General features: G+C 36.3%; 1 pseudogene; it reads right to left on the bottom strand.

Moving 5' to 3' along the window:
• Positions 1-2844: 2844 nt before the first annotated feature.
• On the bottom strand, positions 2845-3797 carry LOC143391426 (olfactory receptor 56B1-like; annotated as a pseudogene).
• Between the last annotated feature and the right edge of the window lie 16636 nt (positions 3798-20433).

The raw sequence follows: 20433 nt of genomic DNA, 5'->3' as shown, positions 1-20433 counted from the left end.
GCTACTGATTGCTGAATAAAAATACAATTTTAAAATTTTATATTGCTAGCTGAGCTCAGTGTCACATGCCTATAATCCCAGCAAATTGCAGGGATGAAGCAGGAAGATGGAAAGTTCGGAAGAATGTAATGACCCTGTCTTCAAAATAAAATGCCCCTGGGTTAAAACCCAGTACTGGAAATAAAAATTATATAACCAAATTTAATGCATTGTGATGGAAGTTGCTTTTATCATTTCTTCTTTGGGGACTTGATGGTAATTGGGTAATTTCAGTAATAAGAATATGATCTGATTGTCTTAATGTTTTATATATGCTTGACAAAAGTACATCTTATCTATACAGACATGGAAATGTTAACCACCATATTCCTGTGATCACTTTATAACTAATAGGTTAAGGTGCAGAAAAAGATACTGTGGCTATATACCTTATGCAATGTAATATTTTGTTTCACCTATTAGTTGTGAAATGGGCTTTTTGTTGTTGTTTTATATGCAAGGGCTTTTTTTGTTGTTCTTTTTAGTAGAATCTATTTTGATGTACTGATACAAGCAAGGAATATGCTTGTATTATTCTAATTAGGATCCCTGTCTTATGCTAATTCTAATTAGGATCCCTATCTTATGCATGAACATGATGTTGAGATTCAAAGTAGTGTACAAATAACAAGGGAATGAGTCTGACATAAATTTCTTATGTAAATATATAAAAGTTTATTGACTGATCATACTTCAGTAAAGCTGGGGGAAAAATCAAGATTAAAGATCATATTTAAAAAAGACATGATAACTAAATAAAACATTTAGTCTTGCATAAAATCTCAAACATGGACGTAATTGCCATAAGGATATTATAGAGATTTTGTAAAATACAGATGTGTCCTATGGATTAGTTTGTACTATAGTATCAGTGTAATTTTTTTTTCATTTTATGGATATATTGATCAATGTCTTCATTATTGTAAATACACAGTGAATTCTTTGAGTGAACAGGTAGAGTGTCTATGACTTACTTTCAATTAGTTAATAAAAATGGTGCATAAACACATATATAGATGTACACATGGAAATAAAGAGAAAATCATAAAGTAATGGAGCAAAATGTAAATATTAGATGAATATCTATAAAGAGTATGCATGATTTTTTTCTAGTTTTACATTTCCATTAACTTAAAATAACATCAAAATATAAACAATTTAAATTATGTTATAGATAATATACCAGAAAATAAATTATTTAAAATGTTGTGTTTTGTTCAGGATTCTGTGATATCTGCTGGCAGCTTCTAATGTTGTATTCTTTCTTCATTTAAAATAAATAGCTGTTTATTTTCTAATTCTTATTTTCTAAAGAAAGTCCTTCAATTTGAATACACTTCAACTCTAGAAGACCTGGATCTGAACCTGGCAGTCTACAGGGAAACAGGGAAAACCAGTCCATGTGAGAAGAGAACAATTCTCTCCCTACTCCACCTCTCTCACACAGAGACACATGTATGCACATAGAAACACACACATATACACACAGCCCCATACACTAAAAGTTAGATCATGTAGCTTAAGGGGACTGGATGTAAGTTAGTTCTTATAAATTTCAAACTGCCAAATCAAAAAAAAATGAGTTGCACTCTCCCTGGGTTCTGTGGTAAACCTCTATATCCTGTATTAGGTTATATACTTTTGGCTGATGTGGGATGAAATGAGATGCTGTTCCTTAAACCAGAGAAGCCTCTTGATTTCAACACTCAGGACAGTGGTGTAGAATAAATGCTCTTCAATCTGCATCCACATTAAACAAACACTGGGGTGCCTTTTGCTTGGTTTTCTTTTCTGTAACAACATCATGACTTACTTTTGAAATCCATGGTTTACACTCCTTACCTCTTCTCACAATGTTCTCTTCATTTTCTTTATGCTTTGCAGCATTTTATAGGCCCTTGCTTATATTCATGATAGTTTTGATTATTCTGGACTGTAGTGTGTACATTTTGTACTGGGATATCATGGCATATTTTGTTATAATGTACAAATAAAAATACAGAGAAAATCTGTCATCTCTGTTTTATTTATTTCCTTTAGTTCCCGTATTTATCGTGGTAATGCTTATTTGGGAGAAACTGAAAATATCAAACACATGTTTTCTTAAATTATCGTGATGCCTTGAAATACATTGTCATTAAAAAAAATGGTTTTATGGATCCATAAAATGTCATGTCTTTTGTCTCTATTGTATTACCTGAAAAAATATTCAGGTCTCACAAAGAAATAGATTCAGGCTATTAAAGGAAACTCTTCAAATTATTTTTATCATACCTGAGACCCAAGTAGAATGACCCTTTTTAATCTAACTGAAAGGAGAGTGACAGTACATAATATATGATAGATTTTCTAGCTACTAGTAGACCTGAACACCAAATTAATATTCATATTTCAATATATACCTTGTAAAATATCCCAGCTACTTCATGATAGACTCTGAGTCTATATCCAAAAGAAAGCAGACAAGATCAAAGTCCAAAGCAAAGCAACACAGGTTAGATTGAAATATAAGATAAAACATGTTATACCTTATTTCTTTTCTTCACTAGTTTTAAGATTATAAAAAGAGATACAATAACATCTGAGAGTATGACATGTAATTCATGCTCCTGTCACTTATTTCTTAGGTTGACTATGTGCACTTTTCTTTCTTGCCTTTTCAGAAACTTTCACAGTTATTTATGTAAAAACATGAACAAAAAGGATCTCCAAGGCATGCACTCACTCCTCTGTCCTCTTGAAATTCTACTATACAGTTAGAATAAGCTAAAGTTCTTGTTCATCAAGGAGAAGGTTTCTAGTGTCTTACTTCTTTCTTAAACTTAAGCAAAACACTTTTGTGAATTGATTCCTAAGCTCTTTGTTTATCGCATAAACAATATTGTTGAGGGAAAGAGGGATGTTGTTGTGCAGCACTTTGAGTACAACTGGAATCAAAGCATTCTTAGTCTGTGCCAAGTGAGTTACTGAAACCACCATAACAGCCGTGTAGAAGAAGAAGATGAGGATGAAGATGGGAGCTGCAAGTGCTCAGAGCCTTGGAGACAGCTTCAGCAGACTTCAGCCTAAAGACAGAGCACAGGATCAAGCATAGGACAGTATAATAAGACTTGGATCACTCCCCATTCCAAGCCATGCCAGAACCAATTGACAAATACTATTGGGCCTCCTATCATCACAAGCCAGGCTTGTGACCCCGAGATTAGAGCACAGGCAATGTTCAATTTCCTTCCTGGAACAATAATGAACCTGGACTGCAAGTACAGGCACTGGAATGACAAGCCATTTCTAAGCACCATAAAGAGAGTAACTTTGATGATAAAGGAATTGGTGACAATCAGTGGGTAGCAAAGAGGATGACAAATAGCTACATATCAATCAAAAGCCATGCAGAGGAAGACACCAGACTCCATGCCTAGAAAGCAGTGAATGGCATAAATCTGAGCAAGCACTCTGGGAGGCTAATGGCCTTGGCATCAAACCAGAAGATGGCCAGGATCTTTGGCATGATGGTGGTGGACAGGCCCATGTCCACCACAGAGAGGATGCCCAGGAAAAGGTACATAGGCTGCTTCAGAGAAGGGTTCCTGGTAGATGGTGGTGAGGATGAGGATGTTTGCACCAATTGTGGAGAGATAGAGCAGTGCCAAAGGCAAGGAGAGCCAGTGCTGCCAGCTGTGAATGCCTGGGAATCCCATCAGAATGAACTCAGAGACCTGGAATTTGGAGCTATTGGAGCCCTTGAAAGATGCAAACATATTTTTCTATAAGAAAAGGAAAAAAAAATTCAGCATTGTTATCTCTGAATATTATCATTATTAAACATTATTTTTGAACTCTCTCTGTATAGATTGGGGCTATGACAAAATGACTGTTACAGTCTATCTCTTACAGTAATTTAAGGTGAATTATAAGAAAGTTCTAGGATTTTAGCAAGAAAGGAAACTTAAAAGTCACAGTTTTGGGACTGGGTGTGCAACTTGGTGGCAGAGTTATTGCCCAGCATGCATGAGCCTCTGGGTTCAATCCCCAACACTGCAAAGACAACAACAACAACAACAAAGACAATCATTATGTTAACTATCTAGAGAATTTCAAATATCCTTCTGTATCATATTCAATTATCGAATGATGGAATATTTATGTAATGATTCTAGCATTTCTCAAACTTTTTTATTTTTTCCAAGACTTTTGCAATTAAGTGGATGTTCTTGTTTTCTTCATATTTATCCCAAGTTTCCTTGACTCAGGTGTTTATCAACTAATAATAACTAGACTTTTATAAATGAGTGATGAAATTTTTTGGCCATTTCATTACAAGTTGATTCCATTGATGTTTTATTCTAGTTTACCAAAATTTTGTAATAATAAACTTCAGTGACTTGCAAAAATAAACTATGTCACAGATTGGGCTTAGTAATATTTCCTTTTATACTATTTTGTGTGCCCATCTAAGAAGATCACAAAAGAATTGCTTGACAGGAAATTAAGTGATGGTAGATGAATATTTCAAATAAGAATCACATAATGGCACAGATCTTAGCACTTTTTCCCCTAGTTGAGTCCTAAAGAACTTTGAAAAGTGGGATTAAGTGTAAGCAATATGATTTTTTTTAAAAAAAAATCATTGTGTTAAGAACACTAACTATGATTTCCACCATCTTAATATTTTTAGTGCATGATACAGAATTGTTGATGATAGGTATAATGTTGAACAAAAGGTCTCTGAGATTTGTAACCACTGAGTAGGAATTTTATCCTATCTAGCAAGATGACTTATCTATCATATTGAGAAAACTGTCAGGGGATTCTCAGAATTGTTAAAAATTAAATAACTAGACTTATTATCAAAATTAGACTTATTGTCTTTCCTCAAAAATTCTTGCTTTTCATATTGTCTTTATCTTGTAAGGTCACCCAACCAGTCAAGTCTGAAACAGGTTTTGAGATAAAGCAGTCTTCTTTTTCTTTTCCAGAAATTAGATGAGAATTCCAAAAGAGAACTGGAATTGGAATCATTTGGTTATGCAAAACCTGCTACTTCTGTGAAATGCTTATTTATCACTTTATAGCTTCATGTTGCATAGCCTTTTCTCTTTATGTATTCCCATTTGTTTTCTTTTTTTAAGCTACATGTTTTATCTATTTAGTTTATTTACTCACTATAGACAAGTTGTAGTTGTATTTATATGTGGGGCACAAAGTGGTGTTAAAATTTTTAATACATTGTGAAAAGATTAAGTTAAACATATTAATGTATTCATCACCCAAAATATTTAATATATACTATTAAATAAATTTGTAATATTATTTACAAATTTATTCTCAGTGATTGAAATGTTCAGTAATCAATTATTAGTTATATTCAGGATTCTGTTTAATTGACCTAAAAATCAGAAATATTTCTCCTATCTAACAGAAGTCTTGTCCCCTTTTGCCCTCAGCTGCCCATTTCCCTAACCTGCAGATTCTTGTAAATATGTTTATTCTCTCTGCTTTTAGGAGTTCCATTGTTTTAGATTCCACATGAGAGAGTTTGCAGTATTTGTCTTTCTGTGTTTGGCTTATTTTACTTAGCATAATGTTCTCTAACTCCATTAATGTCACAAAAGGCAGATTTTCTTCTTGAAGTTGAAGTACTATTTGTTTGTATATATCACTCCTCTTTATTTGGACTTCTCTTGATGGGCACTTAGATTGAATCCATAACTTGGCAATTATAAATAATGTGGAAATAAACATGAATATTCAGATATCTCTTTGAAATGTTGACTTAAAACCGTTTGTGTACATACCCAGAATAGGGACTGCTGGATCATAGAGGAATGCCATGTTTAGTTTTCACCATATTCTTCTAAATGTTTCTTCCTGCTTGACATTTGTTTCTCCCTAGTGATCCAATTAAGAGAAAGAATGAATCTGAGCTTACAGAAAAAGCATTGCTTGTCACTTTTTTTATTCCCAACCCTTTTTATTATTTTTTAATAGTTATATATGACAATATAATGATCTTGACATTTCGTACATTTGAATCAAATGGGGTATCATTTCTCATTTTTCTGATTGTACAGGTTGCAGAATCACATTGGTCATAGAGTCACGTATATATACTGCAATAATAATGTCTTTAACAATTAGATTCTAACATAATATAAAATGTGATTTTGTTATGAAAGCATTTAATATTCTATAAATCCTAATACTATGTTCTTTTACAGACAGGTAAATTCTCTTATACAATATGATCCTCATATTTTCTTATTTTACACTTAGCGCCTTTTGCAGAGCTTTACAAGAATCTGTATTCTGCTAGGGCAGAGAGCAAGGTCGATCTCTTCCAGGACATTAGCAATACAACATTCTGTTTAGAATGAGACCACAAATGATAAGGTTTAGTCAGTGTGCCCTTGATATGATTTAGAACTTACTGTGGTTATGAGCAAAGACATAGTCTGATGTCTTCACAATGGAAACAGTTTCTTACTAGGCAAACAGCATTTTGAGAAAAGCTTTATTATGAGATCAAGATGTATTCTCAAAAGATATATGACAAACAAATTATGAACATCAAGAATTTATGGGAAGGAGTAAACAGCTAAGTGATGTAAGGGCAATAGGCCTCCTTTTAAGGCATAAGGAGAAAAAGGCCCACAGACAAAGGGAATTCCTAAGATGTTAAATCCCAAAATAGCAACAAGAAGGTTAGCTCAGAAATGTTTTTTCATCAATGCAATCTGAGAACCTACATTTTCTATTTAGAAAAATATGTCATTCATGAATTCAAAGTATTCCTATGACAGGTGGAAAATTTTGAATTGTTCTTGTGATAAAAATTCAGAGAATTTAAAATTATGTGGTTAGGAAGTTTCTTTATATATTTTTTAAAAGAAAGTATTTATTCATTCAAAAACAGAGGTAAAATTTCTACTGTTGGAGAACATGGTAGAGTTTTTCAAAGTAATTGATAAAGTAATTGTTGCTGGTCTCCTGGAAATTATGGTCTAGGAGGGAAAAAAAGAGAGATTATTTTCTTTAATAAAAGAATACTGTGCGCTGGGGTTGTGGCTCAGTGGTAGAGCGCTTGCCTAGTGTGTGCGAGGCCCTGGGTTGGATCCTTAGCACCACATATAAATAAATAAAAAGAAAGGTATTGTGTCCAACTACAACCAAAAACAAACATAAAAAAATTTACAAAGAGTATTCTCTTCTCTACTAATAAAAAGCAAACAAATAGAGAATTATAGACTGAGATGGTGCTTTAAACGAAACATGAAAGCATATTATGAATGGAATGTATCTCATTGCCAGGATTTTGTGAAATAAGGAAAATATTTATCAAATGCCAAAGACTTGAGTAGGATTTCAGTATTATGTTTGAGGGGTGAGAAGAGAAAGTATTCTGACAACATAAAAATGCTAAAATGAGAGGTGGCATGGAACATTTAGTGCAATAAAAGATAAGTGTGGAACAAACAAGATGTTGGGGGGAAATAGGCTATGGTGTGAGATGATGTTCTTGAGGTCAGGGAGCCAGAGATTTTTAAATAAATCTATGTCAAATAATATGGCGCCACTGAAAGTTTTCACAGGTAATTAAGGCATAGCAACAATGTGGAAAACACACTGTGATAAGACTAAGGATAAGTTGGATAGGCAGCTGCAAGAGCTTTAATCCAAGGGAGAGAGGGCTACATCTGGAATAAAGCGGGACAGGGAAAGACAAAAAGTAAAGGTGGATGGATTTAGAAGACATATATGGGTGACATCAATAATACTTATGACCCCAAAATAATCCTAAGGTCCTGGAATATGCAATGGGATGGAATGAGATGTTATTTATATACCTAGGTGTGATTAGAGAAGGACAGGTTGTAGAAGAGACTAAGTGCAGACGAGGTTATGGCGAACATGAGGTGTATGACTTGAACAAGTGAACAATGGGAACAAGTGGGAAGATAGCTTAGAGAGCAAAGAGCAAACTGACAAAAAATGAAGTGATCGGTATCTTATTTTGAAATCATTGGAGATAATATTATTGGCACAGATTTCCTAGCAAGTGAGGATGGTGAGAAGAGGAAGAAAGAGCAGCTAGTACATATAATCTCCTACATTTAAAATCTGCCAAAATGTTGAGAGAAAAGGAAACTCAAATGTAACTGATGCAGAAACAAAACACAGCAAGCAAATGGATTCATAATGTTACTCTGCTCACAAATCCAATAGTAGGGAAAATTTTTCTTATAGATTAATTTCTTGGGGACTATAGATAACTTTTTGGGAAGAATAATTGACTTTTGTAGTTCATAAGCAAAAGTCATACTAGGATAAGTTAGAGAGAAGTCAGAAATTATAAAATAGAAAAATTGGTGCATATGAAAATTTGGGGGAAATGTACTCAAGCAAAACAATATAAAATCTATGTTGAAAAAATTCTCATGGTTTAAAATTGTTTGAAATAGAAGTAGAATAGTTCCCACAGGTGGAGGTAAAATGATGTGAGAAATGCACAAGTTTTAACAAAAGGGTTTCAAGTTTCAGTTGATCAGAAGGCATATTTTTTTCAGATCCATTATACAACAACACAGTCACAGTCAATAATCATTTTTTATTTGTAAAAATTGCTAAACTAATAGATTTTAAATCTTCTCACAATAAAAATAAACTATGTGTATAAGGTGATGGATATGTTAATTACTCAATGTGATCATCCTACAATATGCAAATACTTGAAAATATCACACTCTGAAACCAACACACATGATCAAGATTCACTAAAACTAAAAGTGTAAATTTAAAAAGTGAAACTAAATTTCAAGAGCATGAGTTGTTTTACATTTGAAGAAAATGATGCACACATAGACACTGATATCAGTTATTAGAGAGAAAATACAAGCCACAGTGCAGAGAGAACTGGATCAATGAGAGTATCTGCTTGCTTAGCAAGGAGGGGTGATAAGAATGACCTTCCACAGCTCACCCCCTGGGTCAATGGTAAGAAGAATGGCACCAGTCATCCAACATAAGACAAGAGAAAGAAGATACGTACAAATATAGGTGGTTTCATATATTTTGTCATACTTGGATAGAAGAAAATAAGAGTTACTATTCATTTAATGTTCTGGGAAATTTTTGGACAAAGATCAGGAAGAAAGTTTGACATTGGGAAAGATACTTTAATCAGGAAGAAAGTTTGACATTGGGAAAGATACTTTAATCAAGTAGAAGATGAAAAACTAACACTCTGAGATTTAGACAACAGTTTGTGAGGTTCAAAAAGGCCTTTTCTTCTATTACATCAAATAATAAAATTAAATCATTAACTATTTCCTGGTGATTGTGGATATAGACCTATAAAGTGGGATGTGTAATTCTTGCTATGTTTAAGTGAAATGCTTTGATTATGACAAGGTCTACTGAGGGTTCATGGTAAATCTATGTAAGATTCAATAGAAGTAGACTGAAAATCTATCTGGGCAATGGATGTCCTCTGAGCACAAATATTTAAGATTAATGCAAAAATATACACAACAACATCAGATTATGCATATCAGCATTTTTTTTCCACCAGGAAGAAGTGGAAAGCCATGAACTGAAAAGCTGTCCCCATAATAAAGCTGGTAAAAATATAGCTGTCCCCAAAATAAAGCTGGTGAAAATTTGGGAGTATAAATCTTCGAAAATTTGAATCACATTATCAGGAATGTAAATATGATGTCTAGTCTGAGTGATCGCACAAGTACAATTCTGTACTGTTGTGAGAACATCTGAAGCCATTTGCTTTGGTAAAATAGCTTTTCTTCTGCTTGTCACCTCTCTGTTCAGGACAGAAATACCTTTCACAGTGACATTGAGAGCTCTTTCAGTCTAATTTGTTAGGGTCTGTAAACAAGTCAAGATGGTGCCTGGCATTTTGCCAGAGGGAGTGGTTTGTGAAGTAATGCCAGCGAGCCATTAAGTGTGGAGATTCCTTATTGGTTGACTGCTGTATATATTTTTTGTCAATTAAGATCAGCTGTGTGGAATGTATATATACCCCTCTTGTCCTACAATAAACAGCTTCCACTCCTGCTGTATCAATGTACACAAGTTCCTTGTCACTCCCCGCCCCCCCCCTCGTTAGTTTGCTGCAGCCGGACTGCAGCAGATGGTGGCCCATCTGGGGAGCCCCAGGACACTCGGGGGTAAGTGATGAAAAAAAAAAAAAAAGGCTGCCAGTCCCTAGATAGGAGGGGAGCAAATCTGCTCATCCCTAGGCAGATAGGGCAAAAGAAAAAATGGCTATTTTGAGAAAATGGAGAGGATTGATACAGTATGTTTGTGTCTTGTTTTGTCTCAGTGTATTGTATTGTCTTTGTGATAAAAATATGGAAGGGGTGAGAAGTAAATTGATAAGGGAAAGAGGCATCCCCAATGGAACCAAGAATAGTTAGGACATGTGTTGATAGAAGCCCAGGAACTCTAGTCAGGAAGAAGAAAGTTCAGAAGAAGAAGGATTATCAGGAAAAAAGTTGCAGCAAAAGGCTATTACTAAATACTTTTCGTTACCAGAGGGTGCGTGAATTGACGTGGCAGCTGCCACATTAGCAAGCCGGTTATGGTGCAGCAAGGACTTTCCAAGTGGTGGCAGCGGGCTCTTCCCCGCCCCCATCCCCCGCCCGGGGACCAGGACGCCACTGCAAGAGCCCAAATCCAAACCTGACCTGGAGGCACAGTCTCGCAGGCTCTTGCTCCCTGTGCCCAATGGCAGTTTGAGTACCAAACACTCCCCGGACTCTCCCCGGGGCCATCTGGGGCTGTCCGGACGCTGCAGGTGGAAGATGGCCTGCATCCCTGAAGTTTGATCATTTCCAAGGCCAGTAAATACAATAGTTCTTGCCGCAGTCCGGCTGCAGCAAAATAACGGGGCGGGGTGACAAGCAACTTGTGTACATTGATACAGCAGGAGTAGGAGCCCTTTACTGTAGGACAGGAGCAGTATATATACATTCCACACAGCTTATCTTAATTAACATAAACTAGATACAGCAGTCAACCTGTTATGCTCGAATTCGGGACCTCCAAAAGACCACCAGAGACCCAAGATCGATGTAAGCAGCAAAGAGGTGTTTATTGCGAGCTAGCTCTGTCCCCCACATGCACACACAGCAACTGGTGACGCTGAGAGGCCCCGAGCCCAGGTTTTGCAGCAGTTTTATACATTCTTTGGAGAAGGCAGGGACCCCCCACATACATCATAGCATCTCTTAGCAAATTATCACACACTGCGGGAAAATCAAATAACAATTCTAAAACATGATTAGCACATTCACTGGCGGGAACAACTTGGGTAGGAGGGATTGGTCACTACAAGAGGGGGATTCATTTAAACTGATTGGTTTAAACCGGGAGGATGTCGCAAGGGGAGTACATGCCAAACTACAGGGCTTCTAGTTTAGATATTGGCACCACACCTAGGTGGAAGCCATCTGGAATTTCAGATATGTAGTTATCTTGGCCTATCTGCGGCTTTTCCAGCTTTTCCGAGAACTAAACTGTTTCCACAGAGCTTTTCTGTAGGTTTTTTCTTGACTTTAGGATTACAATAAGTCAGAGGTTAAGTTTCAGAGCAAAATAAGATCCCAAGCAGAACGAAATTGCTTAGGTCTTTCATCCCCACCTAGCCTGACTGAGTCAGGGAAACCTGGTGCAGCAGATCTCTCCTGTAGATAAACAACTTAGCAGGGTGGGAATGTACCTAGGAGCGCTCTGTGGGTTTTTCCAAGGACAAAGGTCATGTCCATTCCTTGGACAGGCTTTGCTCTGAGGTAGAGGCTGGTTTTTCAAACCAATCAGGAATCTCCACACTTAATGGCTCACTTTTGTTACTTCACAAACCACTCCCTCTGGCATTTTGCCAGGTGCCATCCAGACTTGTTTACAGACTCTAACATTTCTCTGACAAAATGCTGTAAGAGTAAAAGAAATTGAAGTTAAAAAGTGAAGGACCAGGTATTGTTAAATTCCTCTGCTACACCCTGAGGCAGTTAAGACAACGCCCTACTAGGCTATTTTGCTGATTCATAGCCTAGAGCATACAGGGCCCGAACCAATCAGTTTGAATGTGTACCTGCTTAGGAATAACCAATCACCCCTGCCCAATCTGTTCCCGCTAATGAATGTACTAATCATGTCTCAGATTTGTTGTTCAATTTTCCCGCGCCTCATGCTGATTTGTTCTGATGTATGCAAAGCCCCCGCCCTCCCCAAGAAGTGTACTTAAGCTCTGCTCAACCCCTGCTTGGGGCTCTTGGCTGCTCACCCTTCTTGAGTGGGCCGGGAACCCCAGCGCGTTGGAATGGATCCCCAATAAACCCCCTTCTGCAATTGCATGAGTCAGTCTCTTGGTGGTCTCTTCCTCCGACGTTTCGCCAGACCCTTACATTGCCAGGTGTCATCCTGACTTGTTTACAGACTCTAACAGGTTCTCCCATACCTGGAAGCTAATGAGTAATGAGCACTATTAAGGCTTATTTCAAATGTAAAAAACCTTGAGATAATGTACTCAATTGTTCAGAAGGTTGTTTTCTTAGTGGAATGCTACAGGATTTTCTTTAGCCAGCATTGCCAGAGTTCCTGCCTTCATCCCAGTGCTGGTGAGGAAGAGGATGGAAGAATTTCCAGTGTTGCTGAAAACCGGACGAAACTTCAGCTAAGAACCAGACGAGACTTCAGATCAAGCTAGCTGCCTGCAGAACTTACCTGGACTGTGATTTAATCTATTGAGACACTGCTTTACCTGGACTGAGAGAACAAACTGTAATCTACAATAAATTGTAACTCGGTATCTTTGCTAATGGTGTCATTGCTGGTATAATTTTTCCAAGGGCTTCTTGCATGGAGCCATCAATTGGCTTGGTATTGTGGCATTTTGTATCCTCCCCTTCTGCTTGTAGCAAATTATTTATGGTGTTTGTGTAAAAACCACTATGGTTGTCAATTAAATTAAACAAAAGGGGGAAATGTTAGGGTCTGTAAACAAGTCAAGATGCCGGGGAGGGAGTGGTTTGTGAAGTAACAAAAGTGAGCCATTAAGTGTGGAGATTCCTGATTGGTTGACTGCTGTATCTAGTTTATTTTAATTAATATAAGCTGTGTGGAATGTATATATACCTCTCTTGTTCTACAATAAAGGGCTCCTGCTCCTGCTGTATCAATGTACACAAGTTCCTCGTCACACTCCCCCCGCCCCCCCTTAGTTTGCTGCAGCTGGACTATGGCATAATTGGTCAGAGATTCCACATGGCAACTTGCAACCTCTTGACCAATTTGTGGGATAAACAGTGAAGTTAAATGACCATACCAATGAAAAACAGATATCCCCATCTATACTTGAAATTGTGGAGGTTTACATGTTTTGCTATTTTTTGTGTCCATCTCATTTGCATTCATGGGGACCCTATAATACATCTTCCCAAGCAACCTTGTATATGCTGGGGCCATAAATTGGTTCCAAATAACCATTGTGCCCCATTAGCAGTAGGCCATCTAATTCTGGACAAAAAGAATCAATTATTCCCAAGCCCATCATTACTCTGTAAAATCACAATTATATTGACATTAAGATTCTTGAAATGAGCTGGGGTTGTGGCTCAGAGGTAGAGCACTTGCCTGGCATGTGTGAGGCACTGGGTTTGATTCTCAGCACAGCATATAAATAAATGAACAATGTAAAGGCCCATTTAAAGGAATCTCTTTAAAAAAAAAAAAGGATTCTGGAAAAGAGATTCTGGAGTCCATCCTTACTCCATAACCGAATTAGTCCATTTATGATTAAATGTGCCTACGTTGCTTCCAACAGATTGGAGCTCTGTGATTTACATGTCCTGTGGTGGATATGAGCCATACATATTCATCAAATTTGATACTAAATATTTTCATGTCTTTGACATTCTGTCATTAACTATGGAAAATAAGGAAAATAACTCAATTATGCCTTAATATCTATGAAAACTGAAAAGGTAATTTACTTTAATGTCAAACTTTTCCAATGACCTGGGTGTAACAAGGTCACATTTATAGGCCATAACATAACTCCAAAGATAGTGATTTGCAATGAGCAGACCTTTTCCTTTTTTTCTAGCATTAAGCATTGTAATTCTATTCTATTCAGTCATTCCTTTGTAGGAAATGCCCAAGAAGGTAGCATCAATCAATTGTTCTAATTGTTCAACTTCTGACAATATCAAAAAAGAACTGGGATTTTCATATCTTACTTTATTATTATTATTATTAATTTTAATAATAATGATTATCTTGTCAGAACACAAAAACTGAGGTTTAGAACTTCAATTCCCCACTCTCCTGTGACATCTAACATGGTACCATGGCTCGAATCACCATCTACCTATTTCTAGAGATTAAGTTCTGACTTCTTAATTAGTTTTCTATTCTTATCATGTCTCAGATCACTTTTTGAAAAAAAATAACTTGTCTTTTTTGCATGTATTATAGATACATATATATTTATGTGTGCATTATATGCATTGTACATACAGTTGTTAAATATATTGTGAACTATTTTTATTGCTTTTATATGTTAGTTAGAATAGTAAATAGATTTATGCCATAATAAGTAGATTATGCATATAGATTCCTAATTAAGAATCACTTAATCACTAGCACACTGGATTTGAGAAGAGAAGAACCACAAATTAACAAAAAGCAGAAAAATTGTATCAGTGCCATCTAGATTTTCACAAAAATTATAATTATCACATACCATTTAAAAATGAATATGAATAACAATACTGTTTATCATTTCATCAAAGGGGAAGAAAGTTTAATTGCAAAGTTCATATTTTTATTAAAGAAACTCCTGGCTTTGTAGGGTAAAACCATCATCCAGCAGCTGGTCATATTGTGACAATAGTGAAAATAATGCAACCACTCAAGCAAAAGAAGACTTAAAAATTACATGAAAACTGGGACTGGTCAAACTATTTCTCTACCACTTAAAATCAGCATACTACAGTGACACAGCTGCATCAATGTACATAGAAGCTCAAGTCACAATAGCTAAACTATGAAACTAACCTAGATGTCCTTCAGTAGATGAATGGTATACATACAGAATGGAATATTACTCAACATTAAAAGAAAGTGAAATTATGGCATTTGTGGGTAAATGGATGGAATTGGAGAATAATGGGTGGGGGCAGATCATAGGAAGATTGGAAGAACATTAGATTAGGCAGAGGGGAGTGTGGGGATAGGAGGAGGTATAGGGTAGGAAAGATGGTAGAATGAGATGGACATCATTACCTAGGTACATATATGATTGCACAAATGGTTTGACTCCACGTTGTGTTCAACCAGGGAATTGAAAAGTTTTGCTCCATTTGTGCACAATGAATCAAAATGCATTCTCCTGTCATCTATAACTAATTAGAACAAATAAAAAAAATTTAAATGAGAATTATGGGGATGGGATTATAGCTCAGCTGTAGAGTGCTTGCCTTGCACTTCTGAGGTACTGGGTTCAATCCTCAGCACCACATAAAAAATAAACAAAACAAATAAATAAATAAAGATATTGTGTCCATCTTTAAAAAAAATGATAGTCACAATAAAAGTACAATTTATTTTGTTCCAGAAAAAAGAAAAGCAACAACAAAAAAATACTATAACTTTTACTCTGGGAACTGCTTTTCAGGTCTTATTGCCCCTTGAATAAATGGCCCAAAGGGATCTCCTAATGAACTACTTCTTGTACCCGCCCTCTTTTCTTGGTCTCCTAAGAGTCAGCTGTGCCCAGATTCTTGGAAGATGAAATCATAGAGTTCAAAATTTCCCTTCTGTAGTGTGAGAGTTTCCGCCCACCATTCCAAGGAAACTTAAGTGTTGTGTTGCAAGAAATAAAGACAGGAGGAGCACCAGTGTTGGCAGAAAGCTCCTCCACTCGTGCTTTCCAAGGTTAGCAAAAAAGAGAAGCACATTCTATTACGGGATAGGCAGATCCAAGTTGTGACTTTCAAGTAAAAATGCTCTGGCTATTGGAAGTGAAGAAGTTGTTAAACAGAATATAGTAGATCATTTCCAGGTAAGTTCTGATTTAAATAATTAAAACCACTCCCCTGCATCCCCTTCTTCCCATCATATTGTTTTCTCTCAATTTTTTCTCTCTGTAGCCCCTACTTATTCCCTAGCTTCCCAGCAATTCTACTGTAGATACCTAAATGACTGTCTCCCTTCTGAAAGTTAAGCAAGGATATAAAAGTTTTAAGGAGTCAAGGAATTAAGTTTCAAGACCATAGGGCTTTAAAATAATGAAGAAAGAAGCTACAAACACTGGCACATGCATGTACTGTAATCCCAGCTGCTCAGGAGGCTAAGGAAGCAGGGGTGAAACTTGGAGGCCAGCCTGTCTCAAAAAAAAAAAAAAAATTGGCTGGGTATGTAACTGAGTGGTAGAGTACCCTGGCTATGGCCAAAATAATAATAATAATAATAATAATAATAATAATAATAATAACTATTATTATTATTATGGGATGTTATAAATTATGGCAAGATGGAGTTAGTTTACAAATCCTGTCTCATAGACAGCAGTTAATAAACAGCAGTTAAATGAGAGGAACTGCTTAAAGAAAAGAAACTTAGCCTAAGCACTTGACAACAGCAGCATGGATACAGGCAAAGCCATGATGTGAGCCAGAGCAAGAGTGAAGAAATGTTTGAGTAGAGGGATGAGGAAAGCATCCTATTCCAAAAAGATGGCAGTCAAGGGTCTGTTTCTGACGTTGTCCTCAGGACTCTCATTGACACAGCACGTTGAATTTCTCAATTTCCTCCATACACCTACATTTTCTGATAATGTATCTTTTTTTCTTCTTTCCTTTATCCAGAATGTTCTCCCCTACTTCTCCATTTGAATAGATCTTGTTATTGTTTCAGGCTACAACAAACATTACTTCTTCAAAAATTTTTTTACCCCTGGGAAGGAAGAGTTCCTTCATACTCCATAAACTCCTTTATATCCCAACTTGTAGCATTTGTTAAACTGTGCTGTCACTACTGAAAGTTTGTCTCTGGAACAAAGAGTGATGAAGGAGGATGAGGGGCAATGGGACAAAAGAAGGCAGAGAGAGTGAGGCGAACGCAGGGGCATGCACTGATTGGAATTTGGCTTGTGTGGGGCTGGCCCTTCTCAATGAGGCCACCCAGGAAAGCACTTTCAAGAATTTGCTGGGCTCTGATTCTGTGCTTTCTGAATTGAATTCGAGGAACCCAGTTATCACAATTGTTAAAACTCCTCAGTGCTTCTTGTGTGCAGCCAGAACTGAGAATCACTCCTAGATTCCATGAAGTATAAAGGTGTTTGGAAACAAAGGTCATTTTAATAGATGGTAAATGGTTTAGTATGGATAAATCATAAATTTAAGAAGCAATGGAATTTTCACAGTCTAAGGTACAAAAAGGGAGTCATGTGAAGTTTTCTGGGAACAGTAAAGCATGGGCCATCTCTGTGATCCAGACAAAGCTTTCTTTCAAGAAGAGTTAAAGAGCCAAGAACAAAGTGAGTCAGGGGAGAGTGATAGATGCTGAAACTGAAGGGGTGAGCTGAAGCCGGACGCTGCCTTGCTCATCACGAGCATCACAGCATTCATGACAGAGTGTATCAGAGGGCCTCATGCGTCATGGTACAGGTCTGATTTCTTTCTACTATAACAGGAAGCCACTGAAGGTTATGATGTCCTATTATTTGTATTTATATACATTAAAGATAATATGGATGCTGACTGGGCAACAAGCAGTGTGGAGGCAGAAAGATAAGCAGAAAGACCAGTGAGGAGTTGTAGCAGTAACCAAAAAGGAAACTGAAGTGCACAATGTAAAGAATTTGGAAGGCATGGGTAATGAGAGCATTGAATATAATTAGGAGAATCCATAACTAAGTGATAAGAGATAATAAACCAGGGAATGAGATTGATAAAATAATATTATATCCATGAAAAAATATGCCATAATAAATCCTGCTATTGTGTATAATTATAATGCACCAATTTAAAAAAAAATAGGAAGGAACATTGATGATAAACCTAACTGTGAACCTAGATTTTCTTCAAATGGAAACAGGAAATAAGGAAGTAAGATATGGTGAGATTAATTCTGAAACCATCTGAGGGGAAGACGGATGTCCAAACCTAACACATTCTTTTGTTCAGATCCAAATTATATACTTTTGTGGTACCCCCTATAGATAGGTTGTTTTGGCAAAGGGGACAGGGAGTGCTGTGTGTTGACAGTGGAGGAAGGGTACATTGGGGGATGAGTTTTGGTTTAACAAAAGCATAAGGAGATCTGTCGTCTCCTCTAACTCCCATTGTGGACTGTGTTTATTTCAGGACACTATCAGTCTTGGTGCTGATAACGCCAAGGTCGTGGGTTGGATCCCCGTACGGGCCCCGTACATGACTTCTCTGGATGTTACAGAGGCTGATATCAATGTGTGGAATTACAGCAATTTTTCCAGGAGATAATGTAACTTATAATTCTTTCTAAGCCACAATTCAAATTCTGACAAGTTTATTTCTTTCAAGTGTTTTATTTATTTATGCTAAGTATTTTCTGCATATTCTTTATCTTTTTTAAAACAAACATACTTCATTATGGTTCATATTCTAGAATCTGAATTCACTCTTAATTATCACTCTTCTTGTTTTTTATTCATTCTTCAGCTAAAAATCCCCTTGCTTTTTTATGTTTGTGACAAATGCTGCTGTCTGAGAGCATTTGAAAGATAAATGTGAGATGGTAGCTATTATGAAAGGCAATGAGTTTTGAAATCAATGTTATATGAAAAATAATGATTGGTATTTTAGAGCTCAATTCAGAATGACTAAGTATAAATGGATGATTAGATCTTTTGGAATTGTGCACTATTTTGTAGATATTAAAAAAGTCAGTGCACTGATTTAGAGTTAAGTAATGTAAAGAACAAGAGGACAGAAATCTTTATACCATAAGAAATAGATTATTGGCAGGGTAAGTTTGAAGGTTGGAAGGATGTGAGTGTGTTCAGGGATGGTGATAGACACTGAATTGTGAAATCACTTCATCTGCCTCAATATTTAACTGACCCAGAAGTAAGGCAGGAATGATGAAGTACAAAAGCATGATCTATAATTGCTCTGTTGCTTTAGTAGTGCCATTCATGTCCCTATTCATATTTTCATTCCCATTCTGTTCATGTGTCATTAGATTCAGAATCAATAAAGAAACTCATCAATACCCCATCAATTATTTTCGTGGCTAAATGCTTCGCCTTAACCTAATCCAGATACTTTGTGAATGCAGATCTGCTTTAAGAAAGCAAAAGAATCTGGTAGCTCAGCCAAGTATGGTGGTGCACCCCTGTAATCTGAGTGACTTGGTTGGCTGAGCAGGAGGGTTCCACATTCAAGATCAGCCTCAGCAAATTAGTGAGGCTCTAAAAATTTGGTGAGACCCTGTATCAAAATAAAAAATAATAAGGGCTGAGGATTGACTCATAGGTTAAGCATCCTTGGGTTCAATCCTCATTCCCCCCCAACCCCCCCAAAAAAGAATCTGGAAGTTTAAATTCTGTGTACTCCTATAGCAACATTACCAAAGGTATTAAATTTATGAGTGCCAAATTTTAGTTGTCTGGAAGAGTAATATATAAATAGTGGTGCTCACTGAGAGTTTTAGTTTGTAATAGGGGGTGAAGGTCATATCACTATTTAAAAAAAAGCAAAGGGATTTTTAGCTGAAGAATGAATAAAAACAAGAAAAGTGATAATTAAGAGTGAATTCAGATTCTATAATATGAACCATATTGAAGTATGATTGTTTTTAAAAAGACAAAGAATATGCAGAAAATACTTAGCATAAATAAATTTAATATTTATAATTCTACTACATGCATGTAATTTACAATGGTCCTGTGTGTGGTGCATTTTGTTTAAGTTAGACAGAAGTCATTTTAATGCACTACAGGTAACCTGAAACAAATAGTTATGAAATTATAAGGTTCTAAAAGAGAAACTTAAATATCCCAGTATTGTCCCTACGTTTTATGGTAGTAATTATATTCTGGAATAATATTAATGAACTTAGTGATTCATGAAATTATGTCACCAAGTTATGAAAAAGTCAGGGTATTATTTACAGTGGTCTTCTTACATAACTAAGGAGATCCAAGCCACGTGACTACATAAATGTTTTCATCTTCAGCACTTCTCCTTGTGTTGTACAGGATATACAGATCCTTTTTGGCAAACCTCATTTTGGATGTTGCTTGCCTTCTCCAGAACCAACCATTCTTAGTGTCTTTTTGGGCACAAGTGCAAGGTCCCTTCAAATTGAATCACTTTTATACGGAGGATTGTTTCC

Source organism: Callospermophilus lateralis, chromosome 2, assembly GCF_048772815.1.
Source record: "Callospermophilus lateralis isolate mCalLat2 chromosome 2, mCalLat2.hap1, whole genome shotgun sequence".
Lineage (NCBI taxonomy): Eukaryota > Metazoa > Chordata > Mammalia > Rodentia > Sciuridae > Callospermophilus > Callospermophilus lateralis.
This window is presented reverse-complemented; position numbering and strand designations above follow the sequence as displayed.